The 26,329-nt window shown below is 44.0% G+C and overlaps 2 long non-coding RNA genes across 4 annotated transcripts; one reads left to right on the top strand and one right to left on the bottom strand.

Annotated features, from left to right (window-relative positions):
* The first annotated feature begins 4,447 nt into the window (after positions 1 to 4,447).
* Positions 4,448 to 25,887, top strand: LOC123646021. Of its 3 annotated transcripts, none has more exons than XR_006737762.1 (7): positions 4,448 to 4,687; positions 4,938 to 5,034; positions 5,362 to 5,474; positions 6,295 to 6,338; positions 12,434 to 12,681; positions 15,583 to 15,798; positions 25,862 to 25,887. It is a non-coding gene; the product is annotated as an uncharacterized LOC123646021 (long non-coding RNA). The 3 variants fall into 3 exon arrangements; XR_006737761.1 differs by lacking the exons at positions 15,583 to 15,798; positions 25,862 to 25,887 and adding exons at positions 13,949 to 14,020; positions 14,534 to 14,629; XR_006737760.1 differs by lacking the exon at positions 25,862 to 25,887 and having other exon boundaries at positions 15,583 to 15,968.
* Positions 14,506 to 22,699, bottom strand: LOC123646022. The gene is made up of 3 exons (XR_006737763.1): positions 21,941 to 22,699; positions 15,980 to 16,097; positions 14,506 to 15,239 (listed from the first exon to the last, which is right to left on the bottom strand). It is a non-coding gene; the product is annotated as an uncharacterized LOC123646022 (long non-coding RNA).
* Positions 25,888 to 26,329: the final 442 nt, after the last annotated feature.

The raw sequence follows: 26,329 nt of genomic DNA, 5'->3' as shown, positions 1-26,329 counted from the left end.
CCCAGGTTCTGGTTTTTATTTTAAATTCCCTGAAGAAATTCTGAAGCCTTTATTGGAAGAACCTATTAGTTGGACCAGGAAAGATGGGGGGGGGGGGTGCACGCGCACTTTTACAACTAATGGCTGGGTTTACAGTGCTTAGCATTAATGTAATCCCTTCTCCTTCCTGCATTGTTTGCCTAAGACAGCTCCTTTAGACCTGGAAGAAACAACCGTGATATTGGTGCTTCTGCTTTTCTCTGGTTCTAATTGCCATGCATTCCAGGAGCTTATAAGTCATCACCACTTTGACTAAATAAAAAAAGTTTTCCTCTTTATGACAAGGGTCATAGGCCCTTCTTTCCATATTCATGAGCAGGTCGGTTTTGCTTCACCATTCCCAGCCCAGTTACTGCTTACGCCATTTTAGTCCTTTGGTTGAGCTCTTGTTCTTTTCAGAGAAAAAGAATAGACTCCTGGCTCTGTCTTTTTTACTTACTTCTTTCTTGGAGGGCTGGCAATGTTAGTGCCTCTGTTCTTTCATGTATGACTGCAAGGGAATTAGGCTGACACTCGTATTTTAACCTGGACAACATCCAGGTTCTCAACCTTCTTTAGAAGTCACTGCTCATAGCTTAAGAACGTGGCACACACCTGTGAGCCCAGCTACCCAGGAGGCCGAGGTGGGAAGATTGCTTGAGCTCAGGAATTTGAAACCAGCCTGAGCCAACATAGCAAGACCCTGTCTCAAAAATAAAAAAATTGATATTAATAAATATACATGCAAAATACCAAAGAAAGACTAGAAGCAAATACAAAACAGGAAGAGAAGCTGTCCTTTAGTGGTAACATGGGCATATGTTTGTATACATTTTTCTGTTTCCTAAAGTTTCTATAATGAGCATATAAAACTTTAATGTTAGAAAAGAAAACTGTTTTTAAAAAGTTGGCAGTAGACATGAAATTTCAGTAAAACAATTGTTTAATTAACAGTGCTTTTCATAGTTCACACACAAAATTGCTCTTTTCATAGATCACATGCAACATTCATTCCTCCATTGTAAGGAAGAGGAACCTGACCCTCAGAGAGTGAAGTCAGTCTATTAACTTCCATAGTTGGGTTTTGAGTTGGTTACACAGTCATGGGAAGGTTGCACCGGAGCCATCTGGCCCTGGGCCTGGGGACAGCCAGGGTCCTCCAGATGCAGGCGTTGGTTGCATCCTGGTGTTGGGCTCAAAAACAAGTGGAATGACAGCAGGAAGAGTCCAAGAAGAAACTTGCAGTTACAACTGGAGAGAACAGGAACGACATCCTCACCTGTCTCTTCTTGCCCTCACCCCTGAATTTCTCCAGATTGCAAAGTTCAAAGCATCAGGAAATTGCTTTTGGAAATCCACACATCGAGGTGCTCACTGAGTGTTTTGCATGTGTGAACATTAACGAAGTTATTTTCATCTTAATTACGCATCTGCACCTGTGCGAACTGACCCTCAATCTCTCCTTACTCAGGTGGTCTCGGCGGTGGAGTATGGCCACAGGGTGTCTGTGGCGCACAGGGACCTGAACGTGTGTACCAGCGCCCTAAATGTGTGCTCTACGTGTACGTGTTCAGTTCTCTCATCACACAAGTGAGGCGTAGATTCGATTGTTATTAAACATAATGAAACAAAAATAAATCTCATGATAATTGGATCCTTTCAATCAAGTTCTAGTAGAGCATTAGGAATAAATAAAAGTGAAGTTTATAAGAAGTGTTTTACATTCCAGTTAAGGTGCTGGTGTTTGATCTCTGGAGGACAGTCATCACACAGCCAACAAGATGTGTGTGGTGCTTCCTCCGGAAGTGTGTGGTCACGCCTGGACAGTGTCCTCGGGGTCACCTGGCTTTCTTTTCTACTTCTCCAGGTAGCATCGTCTCCTGTTAACAGCAGCGCCTATTTGAGACTGTGTCACAGCCTCCACCCCGGCATAGGATGAGGTTTCCTATTTCACAGAGAAAATGGAGACACCAGGCAGAAACCCCCTGAGTCTTCCAGCAGAACCTTGCGTGGATCAGTACCTGCACCTGCTTGCATCCTTCCCCTGTCCCCATGTTACAGGAAAGCGGGGCACCTCTGCTGCCCCCGCCTCTGTGTTCCGGGTCCTCTCTCCCTCCGTGGGCTGTGCGCTGTCCGATGCCTCTTTTCTCTCCATTTTGTCATTCACTCTCTCTCTCTGCTTGCTTCTCACCGGCAGCGTTATACATGCTCAAGTCCACAGCTTCTTTTTACCTAAAGTCTTCTCCACCTTAGGTCCCCTTCCAGATACACCCTTTGCCTCTCTTCGTAGTCACAGCCTTTGCCCTAAACATTGTCTACACTCCAAGTCTTAGCTTGCTCCTCACCCCTGCTCTCTCCTTACATGATTGTCATTGACTGGCTCATTCCTCTCTGTGCCCACCCTCGGTGGCTTCATGTTCCTCCATTAGCTGTGGTGGCCACCTGTGTGCCGATGACCCCAAGTCCCTTCTTGCAGCCACGGGGCTCTCCCAGGGGCCAGGGGCCAGCTGGCCAAGGGGTGTCTTTCTTCACCAGAGTGTCCCTCAGGCACCTCAGGTACAGCAAGTTCAAAGCCTAAACTCTGCCTTCCTGAACTTGAACCTTCACTTCTCCTTCTCGTGACCAATGTTCCTGAGGTGTCCCTCTGCTTTGCCATCCACTCAGTGACCAGGTCCTTTTCCTGCTGTTGTCTGAATGTTGCTGACACCCGCTCACTCTTTCCTGTCTCTGTTACACTGTCCCAGGCCAGACACGTCATCTCATACTTGATTGTCACTCTGGTTTCCTGCCTGTTCTCTGCTTCTAATTTTCCCTGTCTCTTTTCATGTGTGTTTTCCACCTTGCGCCCAGAATGGAGTGTTTTAAAACCACAGGTAACATTGTTATTTCTCTGCTTAAACAACTCTGCAGGGGCTTCCCATCGCCCTTAGGATGAAAACCCAAACTTGCTGGGGACAGCCCTTTGTGATTCGGCCCTGACCGTCCTCCCCAGCCATCTCCGCCTGCCTCTCTCTCCCACACACTCTCAGTGTCTTGAGTGAAACCCGCACTGTCTCTGTCACCTGTGTGTTCTCGGACTCTGCCTGAAACAGCGCCCGTCAACACACGCGGCATGACCGGCTGCACCTTCTTGTGCTTCGACATGGCCTCCTCTGGGAAGCAGCCCCTCCCTTTCAGCGCCAGGCCCACAGCCCCCGTTCCCCCTCGGTGACACAGCACTAGGGTCTCAGGGCAGCTGCCTGTCTCTCTGCCTCTCCCCTTCTGAAGTGTGAGCTCCTCAGGGCAGGTCCCTATCTGTCTTGCTTATTATATGTCCAGACACTAACATAACATCTGTTGTGTAGTCGCTACATAGTAAATATTTGTTGCAATAAATGGAAGTGGCTGTGATCTGTCTCTTGAATGCAATTTGGGATTCTTCCTTCCCCAGTAATAGCCATTTTACAGCTTTGTAGCAATTTTTGTAAAATGTGACTATCGACTTCACCAAGTGCCCAGTTTTTTTAAAAAGCCCCTGATTATTTTTAATGTAAAAAATCTGTCAAAGGGTCAGTCATGGTGGCCCATAATCCCAGCACTTGGGGAGTCACAGGCAAGGGGACTGTTTGAGGCCAAGAGTTCAAGACCAGCCTGGGCAACATAGTGAAACCTATCTCTATAGAAAAATAACATTAAAAATTAGCCAGGCATGGTGGCACACGCCTGCAGTCCCAGCCACGCGGCAGGCTGAGGCAGGAAGGTTGCTTGAGCCCAGGAGGTTGCAGTGCAGTGAGCTGTGATTGCGCCATTGCACTCTAGCCTCAGTGACAGAACGAGACCCTGTCTCTACAAAACAAACAAATGTAAAAAACCTCTCAAAACCTTTCTTTATCTTGGGGCAGTTGATACTTAAATTAGTACACGAATTAATGCTGATTATTCTAGCACTCCATGTCTGGTAGTGATCGTTAATGTGATAAAATTAGGAGTTCAAATTTGTCTCCTGTTGTTTTCTTCTAGAAAAAATGTTTTCTCATTTCATTAATTAGGAGATATTACGTTTATATCATTACAAAAAGCTGCTTTATGAAATGCCTAATCGTGCATACTTCTAATTATATTTTGGTTAAATTTTATTTCTATTGATATTTTCCCTCTAGCCAGAGAATCTCTTACTAGGAGCCAATGGCCAAATAAAAGTAGCAGACTTCGGCCTCAGTGCGCACTTTACACCGGGCACTCCACTGACCACCTGTTGTGGGACACCGTGTTACATCGCGCCGGGAATTGTGGAGGGGAAACCATGCCACGGCCCTCTGCGGATGTCTGGAGTCTAGGAGTCCTCCTTTACATGTTTGTCACCAGCACCTTCCCTTTCAAAGGGGACAATCTTAAGGTATTGGAAGCGGTGTTGCAACCACGTAGTACACAAAACCAGAAGGAGTTTTATAAAATTATATGGGTTTATATTTTTAATGCTCTATCAGTTTAGGGGTTTCTGTGGGTTTTCTGTTGTTTTTTAACCCAAAAGTTGACTCACTAGTTTTCTTTCCTCTCTCCCTGCCCACAGGAGGTAACGAGACATATAAAACGAGGGAAATACCACATCCCCTCCTATGTCTCCAGACAGTGCCAAAAACTTATCAGGAGTTTACTAATAATAAATCCAGGTGGCAGAAGCTCTCTCCAGGTAATCACATAAGTGGAAATAAGTAACAACTTTGGAGGTTTTTAGAGTATTTTTAGAACTTAGCTTGGCTTGGGGGGCATACTGAATATTTATTTGCCTGGGACATTTTAAGCAGGAGTTGAGACATTGAAAAAAATTCAAGTTACCCTTTGGCCTACAGTCAGTGAAATGTTGAAAATAAAGTTTCCTAAATATTGCGATTATCGGAATATTTTATTTTATGCTGCTAATGAACAGTTCACCTTTTCAGAAAATTATGGAGGACGAGTGGCTCAACATGGGACATCTGGAGCCACTGGTGCCACACAGGCGAGTCAAGAGGAACATGCAGGATGAGAAACGCATTGGTAAGTACTCTGTGCTACGTGCCTGCGTGTGCCTGTGCTTGCATAAGCAACAGATTTCTCTCCTGATCCATGCATATGCCTAAAATGTGAATAATGGAACGTTAAGCCCAAGTTATATAATGAATGAGTTTATCTGTTCTGTCATATTTAGAAACATAACTAAATGTAGTTTCCTACAGCAGCACCCAGTAACTCAGAATCAAGTGCTCATTTGTGTAAGAAAATGTGTGATCTCTTAGGTCCAATAAAGAAAATTGTTGTACCTGTAACAGAATGATTTCTTACCCAAACAAAACACATAAACTGTATTTTACCCTTCTCTTTTAGAGATTCTGTTGAGGATGGGGTACAGAAAGCAAGACATTGAGGTGTCTCTGAAACATCAGTGACCTGATGAAATCAGTGGCACCTATATGCTGTTAAAGGAAACATCTGTTGAGGTAAGAGTCATCAGAGAGGAAGAGTTGAAATACCCTTTATGTAAATAATCCGCTTATGTAAACTAGTAGTTTCTTAGTTTTCACTGTTTAGATATGCATAATGAATTTGATATATCAATTTTAAAATTTACCTGCAAATACCAAATCAAACTCCTATGACCATTATAAGCCATGATTTGAACTTCAAAATAATAACCCTTAATAAGTAAATGGAACATTTTAAGTTATTTGAAAAAGCCCGAAAAGAAGAACACAGACACATAAGCTTTTGTGACTTTTTCCAGCAGTGAGAAAAACACTTTTGCCTGAGTTTGTGTGTGTCATTTCTAAACCCTGTGATTCCACATCTCTCCAAATGAACTGTGTGTGAGAGGTCTGTGTGTGAGAGGTGTCGCGAGAACTTTAGTTTCCTAAGAAACCCTTTGGGTGTGTGTTGTGGTTTGTTGTTTTTCTCATTTTCTCTTAGCTGCATGCTAATGATTCCAGTTCAAGCAGCAGTCTTTCTCTCGCTAGGGTTAGGCTGAGCAGTGACCTCAACAACTTTGCTTTCAGTAGTCTGTGAATTATTACTTTACTGATTATTATAAACCATTATCATAGTCACCCTACATTAGCTGTTTTTCATGTTCTTTTCTACCAGAAGAGAGCGTAGAGGTTGCTGTCCTTGTTCCCTTTTCTGATCTTTTGGCCATTACTATGGATGTTTTAGCATAGTTTAAAGACTGAGTACTCCTGTTTCTGTAGATGAGTTCTCTTTTTCTTCCTTGTACTATACTTACCAAATAGTTTAAGACAAAAATGCCCCCTTTTTTTTTTATAGAATAACACAGCACCTGGTGGGACGCGAGTGGGAAGACAGCATAGGTACGTTTGCAGTGAGAGAACTACAGATGATAGATACTCAGTGATTCAGAATGTCAAAAAAACAAAAAGGTATAAAATTTTACCTGTTCTCAAGAAAATTTGTTTTTTCAGAAGAGAAATGGAAGGATTTCCATTTCTTGCTTTCTAAATCAAAATTCAGATATTCACAGTAAGTATTTTCTGAAGGTAAGGTAAATTTGAGTGCTAAGTTTTAGAAAGATACTAGGATTCCAAATTCTTGTCTTGGGTACCATCTTCCTGGCTGGCTTGCTGGATATGATGATTAAAAGGATTGAGTTAAACCAGGGAGATTTCCTAGAGGAGGCAGATAGCAAGTAAGCCATGGTTTCATTGTAGAACAGCCAATAGGGAAATAGAGATTGTTTTGTGCACATTAATAACTTGAGCAAAGGCTGGGGGTGGTGGGGGAGCAGGATGAGGACCTGAGGCAGGAGCCACACCTCTGGGAGACATAGAGAACAAGGTCGAGAGAGGGAGTGTTCAGTTTTAAATAGTTTTTAAGGCTTCTTTAATTGCTTTGGAGTCCTTTCCTTTCTGTGTTCCCCCTGCAGACAGCTTCCTTATTGAAGCTGATGCCTCCAGGTCCTGACCCGGGCCTCTTTGGTTCCCTTACCATGAATGATTGAAATACTTTGCTTTTGAAAGTGTGGTCTTCATCTTTAGCTGAACAGAGTCTCAGTGCCAAAACTTATAAGACAGGGCCCACAGCTGTAATAATGTCTGGATTCTCCTTTATTTCTGTCTGAAAAATGAATTGAAAGACTGTGGTAAATAATTGGATTTGAGGGCTGAACTACTGGTGGTCATAGTTTTACCTTCAGATAAGGCACTCAGTGTGACAAGTGTTTGTCCCTTAAAAATAATGCTAGTAGCTATGTGTGGTGGCTCACACATGTAAATCTAGCACTTGGGAGGCCAAGGCTGGAGGATTGCTTGAGGTCAGGAGTTGAAGACCAGCTTGAGAAAGAGCAAAACCCCATCTCTACCAAAACTACAACAATTAGCTGGGCATAGCAGTGCAGGCCTATAGTCTCGGCCACTACAGAGACTGAGGTGAGATGATCACTTGAGCCCAGGAGTTTGAGGTTGCAGTGAGCTATGATGATGCCACAGCATCCTAGCTGGAGCAACAGAGCAAGACCCTGTCTCTGAAAAAATGATGCTTGAGTCTTCAGTTGGATGCATTACGCCTTCTCTGAACAGAATACTTCTCAGGCAGATTATTGCTTTCTCTTCTTCTCTCTGATCTATATATCTTACCCCTTCACTAATTGAAAATACTAGTGAGCTACAGGATGCCTGGACCTATGTTAGTTTCTGAAAGAAGCACATTAACTTCCATTTTTCAGCCTTGAATATGTTGGACTTTTTTCTTTTATACATGTTTATACAGAATTCTAACATCAGAATGATCACGGGTGGTAAAAACTGTGCAAAGTTTGAATCAAAGGCTCTACATGCTTAAAATGAGATATTAATGGGGGAAAAATACAGCTAATCCTTGGTCTGGGGGCCAGGGTGTCTAGCTTTTGGCAAGTCGTTGCTTTGACACAAGCACCTCTGGGTGGAATTCTGAGTAAGGCTCATCTTGAAACCAGACGTGCTGCAGGTCAGCCTACTTTCTGCGGGAATCCTCGTGATGCTGCTGTTCTACTTCTGTTACCCATTTCCAAACATGGCCTGATCCCAACCACCAGACTAACAGTCGACATCAACTAGGTTTAGGCTTTTGAAGGTTTGATTATGTCGTTAATGGTACGATTCTGTCCAGATGGTGTAGTTACACAGTGAGTCTTCAATTGTGGAACACAGGCCTGACAGACAGTGCTCAACAAATTTTAGCTTCATTCTTGATTATTAACTGCTCAGGCAAGAATGTGAAGAGTTTTGTTAGTTTACACTAACTATACCTAATCTCTCAAGTTGCTGAAGGACCTACACAGCAGGGACGCTCTGCCCCACTTTTTCACGTGCTTTTAGATATCTGCATGAGGCCCAAAGCAGTAACGTGATGGTGTTAGGATAAAACACAACAGTATCTTTTGAAAGAAGTTTGAAGTATGGGATCTCATTGGCAAAATTTTAAAATTGTCAAGTGGCTTTATTATTTTATCAAGGTAGCCACTTGTGCTGCATTGAGCCACAGAGATGGAGCAGAGGAGGGCTGATGACAGTTAACACATGTGTCATCCGGACTACATTTTTAAGTCTGCTTTTGTCCAATCACTGAGTATGCTTTGAAGTGGTAACCGAAACATTTTGTATCAGAATGGACTGATACAGGCTAGATGTTCTAGCTAACAAATCCAGAGTGCCTGTCCTTTTGTAACTTCAAGTGAATTAGAATTTTAAGAAAGATAATCACTGCTCAATACAAAACAATTAAGAAGATTAATAGGAATTCAACTTCATGCAACTTGAATTTTAAGAAAAACATTGCTATTTTTTAAAATTAAGATTTAAATGTAATACAGCTACTGTTTTGCTTATCTAGATTGTTGTGTGCTAGACTGAAATATAAACATCATTTTGCACAATTTTCTGGGGGAAAAACATTGTTCAAAATTTCATAACAACCAGCTTGATGAACTTTTAGAATATGCAGCCTATCGTGATATTGGGGCTGTCTGTTGTAAATAGAATTTTTGTGAGTTTGATTGTACAGACTTAAAATTCAATGGATATTTGCTGCATTGACTGTTTCCTACATCAAAGTGGTAGGACTACTGTAGAAGTCAGAAAAACAAATCTATTTTGCTAATTCCTGTGTAGAACTTGTGATGAAACATGAATAAAATTTCTGAAGAAATATTTGCCTTTGAAATTAGGATGTCAAAAAAATTAATAATTTTTAAACTATTAAAAGGTCTCTTTGATGAGGATCAGTTTTTCACTGTGAGACATCTGTCCGTCCCCACCTTGCCATGCTTGTGTGCCTCCCAGGTCTCCCTGCACCATCTGGCCATTGCCAGTGTGCTGCATGGGGACAGACGGAGCAGCCCCTTGGTCTGTGGGTGCCTAAAATCCTTTCTTTCTCCAGAGCCTTTGGGACCGTTTGTATTCACAGGGAAGAAGCTAAACCACTCGTGCCTCCCCTTCTTCCCCTGTTTTATTTGGTGCATCCATTGACCCAAGCTCCTTATTTTGGCAAAAAACGTCAGCAGCTGGGCAGGTGGATACATTTTTTTGTTTTTTGTTTTTTTTTTTTGAGACAAAGTGTCACTTTGTTGCCCTGGCTAGAGTGAGTGCCGTGGCGTCAGCCTAGCTCACAGCAACCTCAAACTCCTGGGCTTAAGCGATCCTACTGCCTCAGCCTCCCGAGTAGCTGGGACTACAGGCATGCGCCACCATGCCCGGCTAATTTTTTCTATATATATTTTAGTTGGCCAGATAATTTCTTTCTATTTTTAGTAGAGACGGGGTCTCGCTCTTGCTCAGAGCTGGTCTCGAACTCCTGACCTCAAGCGATCCACCCGCCTCGGCCTCCCAGAGTGCTAGGATTACAGGCGTGAGCCACCGCGCCCGGCCGGGATACATTTTTTTGACCCCTGACCTGCCCTGAGAGACAGCAGAGCATGAAAGACAGTCGTATTTGCCTGTACCCTAAAACTATGTGTACACTTGGATACGTGAGTCCGTGTGCACGTACTGAGAACAACCCAGCATTTCTTCACATACGTAAATCACTTAGGACTCTCTGTTTCAGGTGGCAGAAAACCCCAATCCAAACAGGCTAAAATAAAAAAGGGCATCAGTTAGGGCATACAACTAAAAAAGTCCAGGCCTAGAGTCAGGGTTCGTCTCCCAGTTTTGCCTCCTCTGTGGTAGTTCCACAGCTGATCTCTGCATGTTTACACCCGACGTCTTCCTGCACGTGGCTCTGCCAGAACCGAAGCCTGGGGTTGTCTCCATGGTCTCTGTGAGCTGGCTCTGGGCATCTCTGAGCCTGTTGCTGGCCCCGGTCGCTGGGAAAAGTCTTGGGTGGAGTCAACTTCTTCTGCCGCCCGGGGTCCTAGAGTTGCTTTCCCTACAGCAATATGTAAGTATTGTTGGCACAGGAAAAGAAGCAATACTTAGTGGCAATCAAAGGAAACTGAAGGTGTTTGTTTCCAGTCCTTCTCTGACTCTGGAGCCATTCTCCAAGGCAGAGGGCAGAATTCTCAAACAGAAATGCAGGGCCAAGCAGCTCTTCTTGAGCAATTTATTTCAAAGACATGTCTCTCTCATGTTGGGGCTATCGAAATCCCTGTGGCTACATTATTAGTTGATCTGTCCTATCAGGAGAACATTTACTGACCACCTACTTTGTTAGGCCTCCCACTGACACTGGTGGAACGTTGACAAGACTATAGCTGTGCTTTCGCAGGAAGCTCCAGTAAGGAGGTGTCCCTATAAGACAATGTGGCATGCGTGAACTAAAAATCATAGCAAGAAGTGATTTTACTCTCACTGGGAGGGTGCATCAGGGCAGACTTCATGAAGGAAATCACCTCTGGATGAATTTCGAAGAGAGGAAAGACGCCAGCCCTTCAGGCATAGAGAATAGCCTCAGCAAGGGTTTTCTGACCTGGTGCTTTACCAAGGGACTGCCCATCACCAGGAGGGCCAGAAAGTCAAGTCTCAGGAGCCATAATGGAAGGCAGAGATTAGACTGCAGGGGCCCAAGGATGTGTGACTTGCATGCCAAGGTGAGAAATCTGAACTTGATCCTGAAGACTCAACATGCTCTAGAAGGTTGTGAGCAGATGAGCAACAAAGTCCAGTTGATTTTTGAGGAAGTCCTCGGCAATTGAGTTAGATAGACTGGATGTGGAGGGCAGAAGGAGGGAGCCCAGTGAAGATGAGACCTGAGGCTCTGCACTGAGACCCTGGCAGTAGAAGTGGAGAGGACGGGCCAGCTGAAAGGCTGGCGGGAAGCTGACACCAACAAGATGTCATGGTTGGTCTGGATATGGGAAGTGAGGGAAAGGAAGAACCTGCTCCCTTCCAAGTGTCGATCCTTTGAAAGGATTTCTGCAGAAAGACACTGGAAGAATAAGATCAGAATTCTAAATCCCTGCTTATCCTTAAATGAAAGAAACTAACACCTTTGGAATTCCAAGGACACGATGGCTGAGCTGGAATTGAGGAATATTGTCCTGGTGAGACTCCTGTGGGTAGTTGTGTCCTGTAGGTGTCTGTGCCAGGTGGAACTGCAGACTCCCAGCCACTGTCACTCTTTCTGAGTCTCTAAACAGTTCAATTTTTTCTAACAAGTTTTTCGTTTTAGTAAAAAAAAAAAAAAAAAAAAAGAGGCTCTGTTCACCCTGTAGGGATTTTGACTATGCTTTATAAAGGATTCTTTGTAAATTTCCTCTGTGTAAGAAGATTCTAAACTATATTGTTAAAACAACAGAGGATACTGTGTGAAATAACGGCTAGCTTCTATACCCATAACCTTATTATAATAGTTCACTTAAACGAGGTCAGTGTGTTTTGGGAAAATGTTGAGAGCACCTTATGCTCATGTCATATATTCACTTTACCACTCAGACTTGAACTGAGATATCTCTTAGAATAAGCATGATTTTATGCACAGCTTGCAGGACATCATCCCTCTCACATAAACAAAGGCTGTAAGAAGTTCCTGCCCTTCTGCTACTTGCTTTCACCATGTGGAATTTTGTATTCATGCCATTTGTGTACTTCAAAAACTTTTCAGTTGCCTATTCGTCAAGTATGTTTGCGTATTGTTTGTTTCTGTCCTGTCGGCACAGTTCCCTGTGTGTAAGCAATTTGAGGGGGAAGCAAAGGGGAAAAGCTAGAGTTAGCCAGTCTCTCTCCTACAATTTCCCAGCATTAACGTTGTCCTTAATGTGCTATTCCCTTAAACTCTAGGAGGCTTTCTCTCATTATATACTATTCTTTTACTACCCTTTCCCACTTATCTTACCTATTACTCCCAAGTTCTGTGAAATACCGCTTGGATGTGTATTGATTATACTCGATTTCCTCCACTGCGCATAAAAGGTATATTGTGATTGTGAATTTTCATATGCTATGTTTGTAAGAGTCTAATTTTCTGATCTTTGCAGCACGGTTTATAATCCAGCACCGCCAGTTACTGCAGAAAAGATTAATAACCGTGTGACCACCACACCGCAACTCAACTCTGGACCAACAGCGAGTTGGCATGGTTTTGCTCTGAAGCCACAGGAGCAGTAAAACACACCGTGTGATGACTGCCCTGCCATCAGAAGCCTTTCCATTGGAGGGAAACTGCCGGTTAAAACTGCAAGTGGAGGCTCTGTTACCATCATTAAATAAGGAGCAAATTGAGGAGGTAAGTGTCAAGTGATGGTAGTTGCTTTAAAGTAAGCACATTGAGCATAAAGAGGACTCTCTGTTGCTGGTGGCACACGGCTCCACTCAAGCCCAAGCCTGGGCTCATCTCCTTGATCCGCGTGTGCTGGCTCTGGGCACGTCTGAACCTGTCAGTGGCCAGGGTAGCTGGGAAAGGTCTGGGGTGGAGCGAACGTCATCTGCAGCCCAGAGACTTAGAGCCGCTTCCCCTAAAGTAAAATTTAAGGATTGCTGCCTCAGGAAAAGAATGGACGCTGAGTGGCAGGTGAAGGAAACTGACGGCCTTTGTTCCCAGTCCTCTGCCTGTGTGGAGCCATTCTCCAAGGCAAAGGGCAGAATCCTCAAACAAAAATGCAGGGCCAGGCAGCTCTTCTTGAGCAGTTTATTTTAAAGCCCTGTCTCCCTCACGTTGGGACAATCAGAATCCACTGGCTAGTTGATTAACTAATCTGTTCTGTTAGGAGAACATTTTCTGAGCACCTGCTTTGGCAGGCTTTCTGCTGACACTGGGGGCACAGTGACAAGATGATAGCTGTGCTCTGAGGGAGCTCCAGGAAGGAAGCGTCACTACAATACAATGTGGCGTGCGTGAACTAAATTCACAGCAACAAGTGATTTCACTCTCTTTTGGGGGGTGGTGCATGTGGGAAGCCTTCGTGGAGGAGTTGACCTCTGGTTGAATTTGGAAGAGTGAATGGAAAGGTGCCAGCCCTTCAGGCATAGAGAATAGGTCCTGTAAGCATTCTCTGACCTGGGGCTTTACCAAGGCCCTGCACGTCATCAGGAGGGCCAGCAAGTCAAGTTCCAGGAAAAATGATGGAAGGCAAAGCCTGGAGAGATGGCAGGGGTCCTGTGACTTGCATGTCAGGCAGAAGAGTCTGAACTTGATCCTGAAGACTCAGCATGTTGTAGAATGGTGGTGAGCAGCTGAGCAATAAGGTCCAGTTAATGTTTTAGACAGTTCTGGACAGTTGAGTGGATAGTCTGGAGGTGCGGGGTAGAGGTGGGCCCCAGTGAAGATGAGGCCTGAGACTCTTCTCTGAGAGTCTGGCAGAAGTGGAGAGGACAGGCCAGCTGAAAGGCTGTTCAGAAGCCGACACCAACAAGATATTATGCTTGGTCTGGATATGGGAAGTGAGACAAACGAAGAACCTGCTGGTTTCTAAGATTCGATCTTTTGGAAGGATGTTGATGAAAGACAATGGAAAAACAGGATCAGAATTCTGAATTTCTGCTTATCCTTGAAGGAAAGAAAACATGTCTTTGGAATTCTAAGGACGTGATGACTAAGCTGGATGGAACTGAGGAACATTGTCCTGGTGAGACTCCTGTGGATAGTTTAGTCCAGTAGCTGCCCCTGCCAGGTGGATCTGCAGACTTCCAGCCAGTCTGTCATTCTTTCTGTGTCTGTAAACAGTTAAATTTTTCAAAAAGTTTTTTGTTTTTGAAAATAAAGCCTCTGTTGACCCCTTAGGGATTTTGAGAATTCTTTATAAAGGATAAAGGACTCTTCATAAAGGATTTTTTGTAAATGTCCTATAGGTAAGAAGATTTTAAAGTATCTAGTTAAAAACAACATAGGGTACTCTGTTATATAACAATGAGTTTCTGTCCCCCTAATCTTACTATAATAGTTCATTTAAAACATGTCTCTGTGTTTTGGAAACAGTTTGACAGCACAGTATGCTCATGTTATATGTTCACTTTGCCACTTAGTCTTGAACTGGGATATCTCTTAGAATAGGCTCACTTTATGCATAGCTTGGAGGACATCATCCCTCTCTCATAAACAAATATTCAGTCATCTCAGCTGCTATTTTCTTTTGTTCCAGGTAATAAACTTTTAAGATGACTGTTTGGGAAAAAGCAGCTACTGGTTAGCAATTGCTCACGAATCTGCAAAACAAGTTTAGGAGAATTTTATTCTTTGAAAAACATGGGATGGTTTGGGGAGGTAGGTACGTGCGTTTCACAGCAGGTTGCTCTGTGGTCACAGCTCCATCAAACTGTTGTTTCTGCCTCTGTCTGAACCCAAACCCCTCCCAGCCTAAAGAAATGCAGCTAGCCCTGCCTCAGTTTATACCACATCTTCTACCTGTAGGCTGAGACATTGGATGTTGATGTCCATGTCAACCTCTGGGCACCCCAATATGCTGTTCCCTCCAATAGGCAGTGAAGGAGGTAACTTCGAGTCTATGTAAGAAAAACTGCACATTCCTTGTGAGACTAACATGTGCTCACTGTTGCTTAATCTTGTGCTGGGCATTATATAGTCTAAGATTTCCTTACAGTTGTCCACAAAGTGTCCTTCCTCATTGTGATCTTACCTTAAGCACATCCTGTCTCGTGGTGTCCTTTGTCATCTGTTTGTGTCTTTGTGCCTTTGCATAACACAAAGGGTGTAAGTCATTCCTGCCCTTCCCCACGTTGTTTTCAGCATGTGGAATTTTGTATTTACACCATTTGTGTGCTTTCAAAACGTTTTAGTTGCCTATTCATCAGACATGTCCTTTATTTCTTCCATATTGGCACAGTTTCCTGTGTGTAATTAATTTGAGAGGGAAGCAAAAGGGAAAAACTTCAGTTAGTCATTCTCTGTGCTAGAATTTCCTTGCATTAACCTTGTCCTTAAAAATATGTGTGTACTTTTCCCTTAAACTCGAGGAGGCTTTGTGTCATTGTATACTATTCTTTTGCTGCCCTTTCCCACTTAACATATCTATTACTCCTAAGTTCTGTGAAATACCCCTTGGACCTGGATTGATTATACCTGATTTTCTCCACCGTGTGTAAAAGGTATATTGTGATTGTAGGTTTTTATATGCCATGTTTGTAAGAGTCTCTAATTTTCTGATCTCTGCATCACTGTTCCAAATCCAAGATCTCCAGCTCCTTCTGGGAAGATTCCCACCACTGTGGCCACCCCAGGAACCCATGTCCCTAGTGGCCTTGATCTCAACGCCACTTTCCATGGTCAGCATGGGGAGCAACCAAACCACAGCCTTCCTGCCTCTCCCAACCCGCTTCGCTCAACAACATCACACCAGACCCAGAGCCCGGGTTTTTTCCATAAAATCCTGGCAAGGTTCAGAATGAGGTAAGTGTCAGTGATGTTAGTTTTGGAGGGAACATATAGAGCTTAAGGAAAATGTTTTTTGCTGTTGTTGTTGCATGAAGCCACCGCCCAGGTATTTTTCATTCTGCTTTCACTCATGTTTTTCTGGTTTATATATATCTAACTTTATATGTTAAAACCATTAAAATAAAAATTACAGAACTTGAAGTCTTTTGTCTATCCATGGGGCAGGGTCACTGCAGTTCAGCAGAACTTCAGTCCTTGCTAGCAAAGGGCTGGTGCTCCAGAGCAGTCAGCAGGGGCCGCATCCATTCCAGCATCTGCAGACGGAAGGAGAGGGCGTGTTTCTTTGCTCACTTCATCGTCATTAATGAGCACGACATTTCTTACAGTCAAAACCTTCAAATTGCTCTCTTTCTCAGTAAGTTATCTTGAGAGCAGAATAACTCACTTCAAAGGTATAGTTCTGGAGATAAAACCCCTGGTTTATTCCCCAAAACTAATAATGTCATCTTAGCATGTCCAAGTTATGTATAAAATGCTTCATGTGTTATTTAGTTACGCTGCTGTTGGTGGCCTTGGGAAACTCTAAGGGTCCTTCGAGGTATTTCTGACTTCATTTCCATGATCTGGTAGGCATGATGCAGACAGAAATATTGGTTGCCTCCAGAGGCAAAACAGAGGATCCCACTTTCAACCGTGACCAAATCGTGAAAGGCCTGTTTTCCAGGAACAAGTCCCAGAAGCCCAAGAGCCCCTGCAGTTTTAGGACTCCCCTGAGGGAATTGTTTGAAATTAAGGCTGGCGTGGCTTAGTCTGTCTGAGGTTTCCTGCAGGCTTGCTTGGTGGGGCCCTTGTCTGTCACCTGTGTCTTACAGCACAGCTAGGAGTGCTCTCAGGTCTGCAATAATCAGTGGCCCCTCCTCTGTCTGTGCTTCCCGTGGTCTGTGAGCACCCTGCTCAGTGTCACGCTCTTGCCATTATTTAAACTGTAAGCCAAGTGTCGCTTCTCAGTCTCCTTAATTTCTCCACGTTAATCATGTGTGACTTAGGTGAGTCACATTAACCAGTGTCATCTGTTTACGGTTAGGATATCAAATGGCAGACATGGGAGGATTTCTGATGTCCATGAGCAGTAACTGGAAGTGAGGCAAGTCAGAGGTTTCAGTCCACCTTCCTGTTCTCTCCTCAGCCCCATCCCCTTTACTGAGACCCCCCGTTCGAGGTTGAGTAGAACAGAATGGTCTAAAGGGCCTTGCCGATTTGGGGGTGGGGGTTGTGAGCAGTGAGAGAGACAGTGAGTTCAATCCAGAAACAGTCTGTTGACCTCTGCAATAAATTCTTCCTCTCAGGGTCAAGCCGTGGCCTGTCCTAGTCCTCCTGGTCCCCCACAGGGACTAGGGTAAAATGCAGTCTGCCTCTGAAACTTGGGTCGTAGAAGGTGGAGCCAGGTACCATTTATGTGGCTGTTCACCTTCCGTCCCTGCTTAATATCAACAGGTGTTTCCCCTCCAAGCCCCAAGGATGGAGGGGTGTCCAGGTTTGCCTCAGTTCAGAAAGGCAGCTTGGGGTCTGCACACTTTGTGCCATAATGGGCTCTTTAAGTAAAACCTTGCACGTCATTAAAATCTTTGAGTTTATCTAACTGTCTCCTCTGTGCTCCTTTTTTGGTCATCTTAAGACTATCATTGATAAAAATATGAGCTACCGTTATTTGAATGCTTACTATGTGCTAAGGTAGACAGATGTCTATAGATATTTAGATATACTCATTTTATTCACACCTATTTATAATATACACACATTTTTACATAAAATAACTATATTGATAATATAATATAATATACATACACTCAGTACCTCTCCACAGTCCAGCCTGTGGAGTAGATTTTCCCCATTTCATAGAAGACACTGAAGATGAGGTTCAGAGATAAGGAACATGTTTATGGTCCTACAGCAAAGAAGTGTCGGAGAGCTAGGTCTGTGACCAGAGGAGGCGCTTTAAGCCACTACACTTGTGCCCCCTTTGAAAACTCAATGAAGGTCTGGTGCAGGCATGAATCCTTTTCCCTTATTTCCTAATTACATTTATTTCATGTATTTGAACTGAAACGGGAAACACAGGTTTCTTGTTACAATATCCTGGGTGGTTAGCCAAGTGCTCTGTCTCCTGCCTGTAATCCCAGCACTTGGGAGGCCGAGGTAGGATAATTGCTGAGGCCAGGAGTTTGAGACCAGCCTGAGCAAGAGTGAGACCCCATCTTTACCAACAGCAGGAAAATTAGCCGGGTGTGGTGGCACATGCCTGTAGTCCCTGACATTCAGGTGGCTCAGGCAGGAGGCTCACTTGAGCCCAGGAGTTTGAGACCAGCCTGGGCAACATAGTGAGACCCCGTCTCTACAAAAATCTTTTTAAAAATTAGCTGGGCATGGTGGTGCATGCTTGTAGTCCTAGCTACTTGGGAGGCTGAGGCAGAAGGATCACTTGAGCCCAGGAGTTCGAGGTTGGACTGATGTATGATCATGCCATTACACTCCAGCCTGGGAGATAGAGTGAGACCCTGTCTCTAATTAATTAAAAAAACTACTTTTGCAACTACCATGAGACCCAACAATTGCTCTCCTCAGCACTTATCCCAGAGAAATGAAGACCTATATGTTCACAAAACAGCCTGTACACACATGTCAAGAGCTGCTTTATTCATAATAACCCCAAACTGGAAACAACCCAAATGTCCTTCAATGGGTGAGTGATTAAACAGATGATGGTACATGCATTTATTGTTGAATACTACTCAACAACAAAAAAAGGAATGAACTCTTGATAAACACAGGAACCTGTATGAGTCTCCAAAGAATTATGCTCAGTGAGAAAAATAAATCTTAAAAGATTACATATTGTATGGTTCCATTTATATAACATTCTTGAAATGATAAAGTTATAGAAATAGAGAACAGATTAGTAGTTATCATGGCTTAAGAAGGAAGTGGGAGTGGAAGGGAACTCGATGTGGCTTCAAAAGGGCAACATGAAGGATACTTGCAATGAAAGTGTTTTATATCTTGACTATATCAATGTCAAATCTCCTGGTTGTGATGCTATACTATAGTGTCGTAAGATGTAACCATTCAGAGAAACCAGGTAAAGGTTATACAGAATCTTTATTATTTCTTACAACTGTCTATGAATCTACAATTAACTCAAAAAGTTTAAATTTAAAAAAGAAGAATGGGGCCAGGTGTGGTGACACACACCTGTAGTCCCAGTTACTCGGGAAACTGAGGCAGGAGGGTTGTTTGAGCCCAAGAATTCAAGGCTTCAGTGAGCTATGATTGCACCAGTGTACTCTAGCCTGGGGTGACAGAATGAGACCCTGTCTCAAAACAAATGCAAAAACAAAAACAAAAAATCACGTAGGAAACCATGGAAGAAAAAAGAAGCTAGGCAGTTGTGAAATGTGTTTCTTTCCCTTTATTGTCAAAATCCTGGAATCAAGTGTGATAAAGACAAAAAGATTGGTAAATTCTATACGCGCTAGCAGCTGGGCACAGTGGCTCACGCCTGTAATCCTAGCACTCTGGGAGGCCGAGGTGGGTGGATCGCTCGAGGTCAGGAGTTTGAGACCAGCCTTAGCAAGAGCAAGACCCCATCTCTACTAAAAAATAGAAAGAAATTATCTGGACAATTAAAAATATATAGAAAAAATTAGCCAGGCATGGTGGTGCATACCTGTAGTCCCAGCTACTCAGGAGGCTGAGGCAGGAGGATCGCTTAAGCCCAGGAGTTTGAGGTTGCTGTGAGCTAGGCTGATACCACGGCACTCTAGCCCGGGCAACAGAGTGAGACTCTGTCTCCAAAAAAAAAAATTCTATATGCGCTAGCACAAAAATATACATTGAGCAAGAGATGTCTGCTGTATTGAAATTGCTTGGTTTGGAAGGTCTAGGGGAAAATAGGTCAGTTAGAACCCAAATATTTATATTTGTTCCCTTATGAAACCCCATTAAAAATGATACTAAAAGGCTTAAAAAGGCAGAAATCCGTAAGGACAAAGAGAAAAGAAATGACCATGGATGAGAGATTTCAACAAAATTTTTTGTTGAAGCTTGAAGCAGACGGCCAAATGGTACCTGAGTTAGCTGACCTGAGAGAGCTGACTCCCACGAGGTGGTGAGGGAATTTGATAAGAACCAAGATGACTCCCACCACAGACCCCAGGAAGCCTTAGGAAATGAAACATCAAGTTTTTCTGAAAATGAGAGTGTGGGGTGGGGATTAAGTTAGGAGACTTAGTTGAGGTTTTATAAGGAGCAATTAGATTAGATCTGATAAGATCTCATCCCTAGCCTGTGCATCCAGGCCCACCTGAGGGTAGACAGAACATGCCAAACTGAGTTCCTACATCCTGAACAGGGATCACTAACATTTGAGAAAAGCCTCCAGTATACCAGATGGAAATCAAAAGAAGTAAATAGAAAAGAGAGAGGGGGGGGAGAGAGAGAGAGAGAGAGAGAGAGAGAATGTATGGAGCAGGAGAAAACTTAAAAAAAATCTCAGATTTTCAGAGACACACTGTAATAGGAGATCTTGCATTCATGAAATAAGAACGGGGCTATTAAACAGAAACACTGAGGAAAAGAACCTTTTGGAAATTAAAAATATGATAGCACTTATTTTTTTAAATAGCACAGTTGGAAGGGTAGAAGATGAAGTTTAGGAAATCACTTAGAAAGTAGAACAAAAAGACAAATAAGTGGAAAATAGGAGAAAGAAAACTAAAGATTCAATCCAGGAGACCTCAGTTCCACATATTAGGATTTATAGTTGCCCCTGCCCTACAAACACATGAATTTTCTTGATAGGCCCTTCCTTAGAAAGCTTCTGGAGGATGTTTCACTAAAAGAAAAACAAAAACCAAGAAAAAGAAAGTCATACTGTACAGGAAACAGAGGGCGCAGCACAGAAATCTGTATCCCAGAATAATGGCAGGAGAAGTCACAGGGTGACGGCTGTGCCACAGGGCTAGAGAGCAACCAGTCCAAACCAGAGCAGGATGGAGGCACCCAAGGGGATGGGGAAGGGAGTGAGGAAGAAACCCATAGAAAAGTAAGCAAGCAACAACCAACTGAAAGGAAGACATTTAGAAACTCCAGGGATAAAAAGAAATGGCACAAACAAAGGAAAGTGTACGGTAGCTAGCACACTGTTGGGCTCAGCTGGGAATATTTACTGCCATAATAACAAACTATGACTAATACTGATTAAGCTGAAAGGAAAATATAAGTATATTGTAAAGAGAGGGAGGGGATAATACATGTAGGACCTGGGAGGATGAGTCTCATCTTCCATACTAGGAAGACTATAGCTAACAGTTAAATCTGAAAAGAAAAGAAGTGGCAGGTATATACATGTTATTTAGAAATTCAGAGATAGCTATTGTTGATGGTTTCCTTCCGGAGAATATGGATCAATAATGAGGAAGGCTAAAGTGAGGATCTGCTAATTTTTGGGTATGAACTTTGTAAAATTATATGACTTGTTAAATGGTTTTTATTTTGAAATGTTTTAAGTCTAACAAGAAGTTTCAAAAATATTAGAGTTCCCATGTACCATTCACCTTATTTCCTCCCATGAGAACATCTTACATAACCATAGGTCATTATCAAAACCAGACAACTGACACTGCTATAATACTATTAACTTAACTTTTAAAATGATGTTCACATATTATTTTCTTTTGAATAAATATTTTAAGAGAAAGGTCTAAAGCCTACTTTACTCTTAAATGTATTAGTATAAAGCTGTACATATCACTCTTTTATAATTTAAAAAAAAACCCTTATATCTGGATTATGTCTGCTTTCTGTTATTCTTATTTCTTCCTTTTTCTCATTCTCTCATCCTCTCTGTTTTTGTACCAGACTTAAGGTTTTCTCTTTTATTGGTCTTTTATTTTATCGATCAGCTCTGCGGCATTCTAGCCCAGGTATCAGAGCAACACTCCGTCTCCAAAAAAAAAAAAAAGCGGGGGGAGTAAGAAGTGATTGTTGCCTCATTTTAATCTCTCTCTGGGTCTGATAATTTAAAAGCATTTGTATTCCTCAGATAAAAATTCTTTTCTTTTCTCAAACCAAAAAAGACGAAAGACCAAGACAGGTTTACCTAACGGGAAGCCCGGGAGGGGCTTGTGTTGGAGAAGCAGCTTCCAGGCGGAGCCGAGGGGAAGAGCGACTTCCCGTGCGGAACTGGCTTCTTTCCAGCCCGGCTTTCGGGCTGAAGAGGATGGGAGAGGTCGGCCGACTTTCAGGGCATCTCTCCTTCAGGTTTGGGAACCAGAGAGAAGGTGACTGCAGACAGTGGCAGCAGCAGTCAAGTGCCATTCGAGAGTTCACCTGAGGGGTGAACGGCAGCAAAGACGTTGCCGCTCCGGACCTCGTAGGTGGATTTGCACTGTCACGCGGGTCCCAAACTGCGCCTGGAGGCCGCGGTCCGGAGCCACTGACTCCATATCCTGGATGGGTGGCTCAGTGGCGCGCAGGCGCCGCAGGCGGTAGCGGGTGGCCCACCTTTCCCGAGAGTCAGGAGAGGCAGGCTGCGTGGAGGAAGCCAACCTGCGCGGCAGTTAAGCCACAGTCCCACTAAGCGACCTCGCGTCTTCGTGGCCAAAGGGCGGCGCCCGCATCCTAGCGTCCCGGAGGGGTTGAGGAGCGCGGGGGGCGCAGGGACGGAAGCTGGGTGGCGGTGGGGCAGAGGGGCGGAGAAGGCAGACCGCCCGGGGAAGAAGAGGCTCCACTCTGCGTGCAGTCCCTGGGCGGGTCGGGTGTTCCCGGAACGGGATTTGCGCGTTTTCCTGGCTGCAGCCGCCGACTGCGCGCCCTTCCGTCGCCTTCGCCAATAGCCCCCTTACCCACTGCGGGCAGCGTGGAGTCCTGTCTCTTCCCCCCCCCCCCCCCCCCGCCACCTGGCGCCTTGGCACCCTGCGGTGGCCTCCACGCCCCCGCCCGGCCCGGCCGAGCGCAGCCCCCACCGTCTGCGGCCGGAGCGACCCGTGACGGCCGGCTCGGCAGAACTGGCGGAGGGGGAGCGGCGGGCTCGGTCAGTCAAACCGTCCCCTCCGCGCCGGTCGGAGCCGGGCCGAGAGGCAGACGAGGCCGGAGGGCCGCTCGGCCGTTAGATCGCCCCTGAGGGCGGCTCGCGCGCCTGTGCGCGTGCGCGTGGATCGGCTGCGGCTGCGGCGGGAACGTTCCAGTCCGACGCGTCGGTCGCGCCCGTGGCCCCGGCCGGGCTGAGGCTGCCCAGCATGTCCGTGCAGAGTGGCCGGCGCTCGGCTTACCCCGGAGGGAGCTGGGGCCGCGCCGGACTCCCGCAGCGCCCGGCCCCCGCAGACAGGCGCGTGGCACTGTCCTGCAGCGCTTCCCCCGCAGCGCATCCCGGGAGTAGATTTGGCTGCCCGGACTCTCCCCCTTCCAGCTCCGCTGCTCTCCCTGGCGACGTAGGCACCGTTTGCTGATGGGAACCGGGGAAGGGAGTGGGGAGAGAGGATCCACGGAAAGCAGTGGTTCCCGGCTGGATTCAGATCGCGTTTCTGAATAACTCACAGGTGTTGCCTTCTCGAGGTGTCCTTTATGACACCTGTGATGCTTGTCATGGCTTTCCTTGGTCCTTCTGCAGGAAGGACGAACAAGTTTGCAGAAGAAGGTACGCGGAAAGCCGAGGAAGCTGGCCGTCACTTGACTCCAAAAGAGGAGTAGTCCTCTCTTTGCAGTGGCAGCCAAGGTTTTGAAACAGCGCCCTGGCAGGTGGCGGTAGCGGTGACAACGGCCTGACCTGTAGGGTCAGCTGTACGTTGTCCCGTATGGAGGAAAAGTGGGGCTCCGGGGGGGGAGGGGGAGGGATGAAGAAAGGTAAGGGCTCCTGGATTGCTTGGTTCATCGAGTTTGGAGAGGCATGTTTTTCCTTTTGTGATATTTATGTGCTTACTGGTGGGGAATGCTTTAAAATCTATAAAACTTTCATGCATATGATCTCCATTTTGAGATTAGTCCCCCCTTATTCATGGGGCGTGCATTCCAAGACTCCAGTGGATGCGAAACTGGATAGTACCAACTCGTATTTATACAGTGCAATAGTAATGTACAAATAAAAATGCTGTCTATATTTAAGGTCTCCTTATAGGTGATTTGTGTGCGTCAGAATTCTAACTATTTCCATGTGTGGCATTAGGTTGATAATCACTTTTTGTTTGAAATGGGGGCCTTGCTTTGTTGTCCAGGCTGGTCTCAATCTCCTGGGCTCAAGCTATCCCCCCACCTCCTGCCTCAGCCTCCCCAGTAGCTGGAACTACAGGCAGATAATGTCCTTTAATTCTGCTTTCATCTAAAACAGACACCCCTTTTTTCATGTCCTTTATTTGATAAAGAAATCAGGCCATTTGTTTATAAAGTTTTTCAAATTCTAGATTTGGTCAATTGCACTCTCATCTTCTTGTTGGATTTATTGTCTGTCCCTCAATTTTCTTGTAAATTGATGGTTCAATCTAGAAGCTTGATTAGATTCAGGTTAAGTTTCTAAGCAAGAATACCTCATAAGGAGTGTTAGATTCTTCTTATTGTATCACATCAAGATGCACATGTTGTTCCATTTTTATTGATTGATTGATATTTCAGGTGGTGTCATCCTTTCGTCTAATTTATTAGTTAAATTATTCTGTAAAGAACTTTCCTTATAAATCCTTGGTTTATCAGGAAATACAGACAGAAATTTCATGTAGAACAACAGATCCAATCCTGATTATTATAACCATATTATGAGAAAGTTTTATTACACAAGGCTACTATGTTTCAAGAGATGTGGCTGAATCTGTGGTTTACCCTAATCTGTGGAATAAAAAACGATGGGAAACTTTTTGAAATGCAAAAAACAAAAACACGACAACAACTCTATTTTATGTACATGTTTTAGGAAATCCTTTATTTACCTTGATTATTACATTTTGCACAATGAACAGTCACAGTTTACTGGTGAACAGGACCCAGGTTTATTGTTTTTCTTTTTACCATATTCCTATTGTTCTTATACTGAGCCTACTTTAAAAAAAAACACTCATTTAATACTGTGGAATTGTAATTTATTATCCTGGACACTCAAAGTCTGTAAGAATTAAAACACTCCTAAAAGGGATAGAATTGGGTTGAACAAAGAATTTTCTTGACATAAATAGTACAAGTGCTTTATTTGTTTATGAACTGCTCCAGTATCTCCTTTGAACTCAGGCAAGAGGGACCCTGCACTGAGCCTTGACACCTCATCGCATTTTATACACCCCAACAGCAACGTTGGTTTGTTACAGGTACACGCTCCCTCTGTCTCTCAGGCCCCGGTGCCCAGTGCTGGCACAGCATGACCCAAAGCCCTAAACACCTTCTCTTGTGTATAACACCATTCACCAAGGGAGTGATTTGCTACATCTCTTGACCTATGCTCTCCCAAAACACAGGACGACTGCGTCTGAAGGCCATAGGAATGTGTGGGTTGTGTGCTGCTACCAAAGCAGATACTGTTCCAATTAGAGGACAGATTTGAGAGGAGGAAGCACTTCACTTAGGCAAGGAAAAAAACATAATTAACCTGACAAATGCTTGCACTTGGATAGCACAAATACAAGCTCTTGCCTAAATGAAATACTAGTATGCTGAGCATTCATTTTCTTGCTTCTTTTCACATTCCAATTCTGATTCCAGAAGTACTTCAAATTACTATGATATTTGCCACAGTTGCACAGGACATCTGCCTAGCATTTTGCAACACTGAATGGCACATACTATTCTTAAATTTGTGTGTGTGTAGGGCTAGGTGTAACAGGCATCAATACTGTCAGTAGAGCATAAATTATATGCACGTTTTGATTATAATAACATAATTAGTGATTTTGCTGAAATTAAGGCCAAAAAAGATTTAATGCAATGTGTATGCCTTTATTTTATTCCTCTTCCCCAAATCATTAGCTCATCATTAGAACATCAGACATGTGTAACCATCACACTCAATCACCTTGACATTTTGCCAATTTTTTTTTTTTTTTAGAGATGGAGTCTCGAACTCTTGGTCTGAAGTGATCCTCCCACCTCAGCCTCCCAGGTATCTGGGACTACAGGTACATGCCACCACACTGGCTCCAATTTTTATCTTAGGAAAAAGAGAGCTTTAAATCAATTTTAAAAGTTTAATGTTCTAAAGTCACATGTGTCAAGCTGGGAAGATAGAAAATATTTTATCTAACCGTTTGTTAGCTCAATTCGTAACTTAAGTACCTGGACATAGGATATTTGGGCCCTTTGCTTTTTTGCTCTGAGCCCTGAACTACTCTAATGGTATGATTTTAAATACCAAGGACCTCAATATTTTTGAAGGCCTACTTGTTTATTACTTTTCTCTCTGGGATCTTCAGGCTATTAAGGCCTATAACTATTAACACTGTTTTCTCCCTTTAAGGTATATGTGGCTTTTCACTTCATTTTCACCTGAATGCTTTCACTGTTTTGGATTTAGCAA

This window comes from Lemur catta, chromosome 10 (genome assembly GCF_020740605.2).
Source record: "Lemur catta isolate mLemCat1 chromosome 10, mLemCat1.pri, whole genome shotgun sequence".
NCBI lineage: Eukaryota > Metazoa > Chordata > Mammalia > Primates > Lemuridae > Lemur > Lemur catta.
The sequence above is the reverse complement of the archived record's forward strand: the minus strand, read 5'-3'. Positions and strand labels throughout refer to the sequence as shown.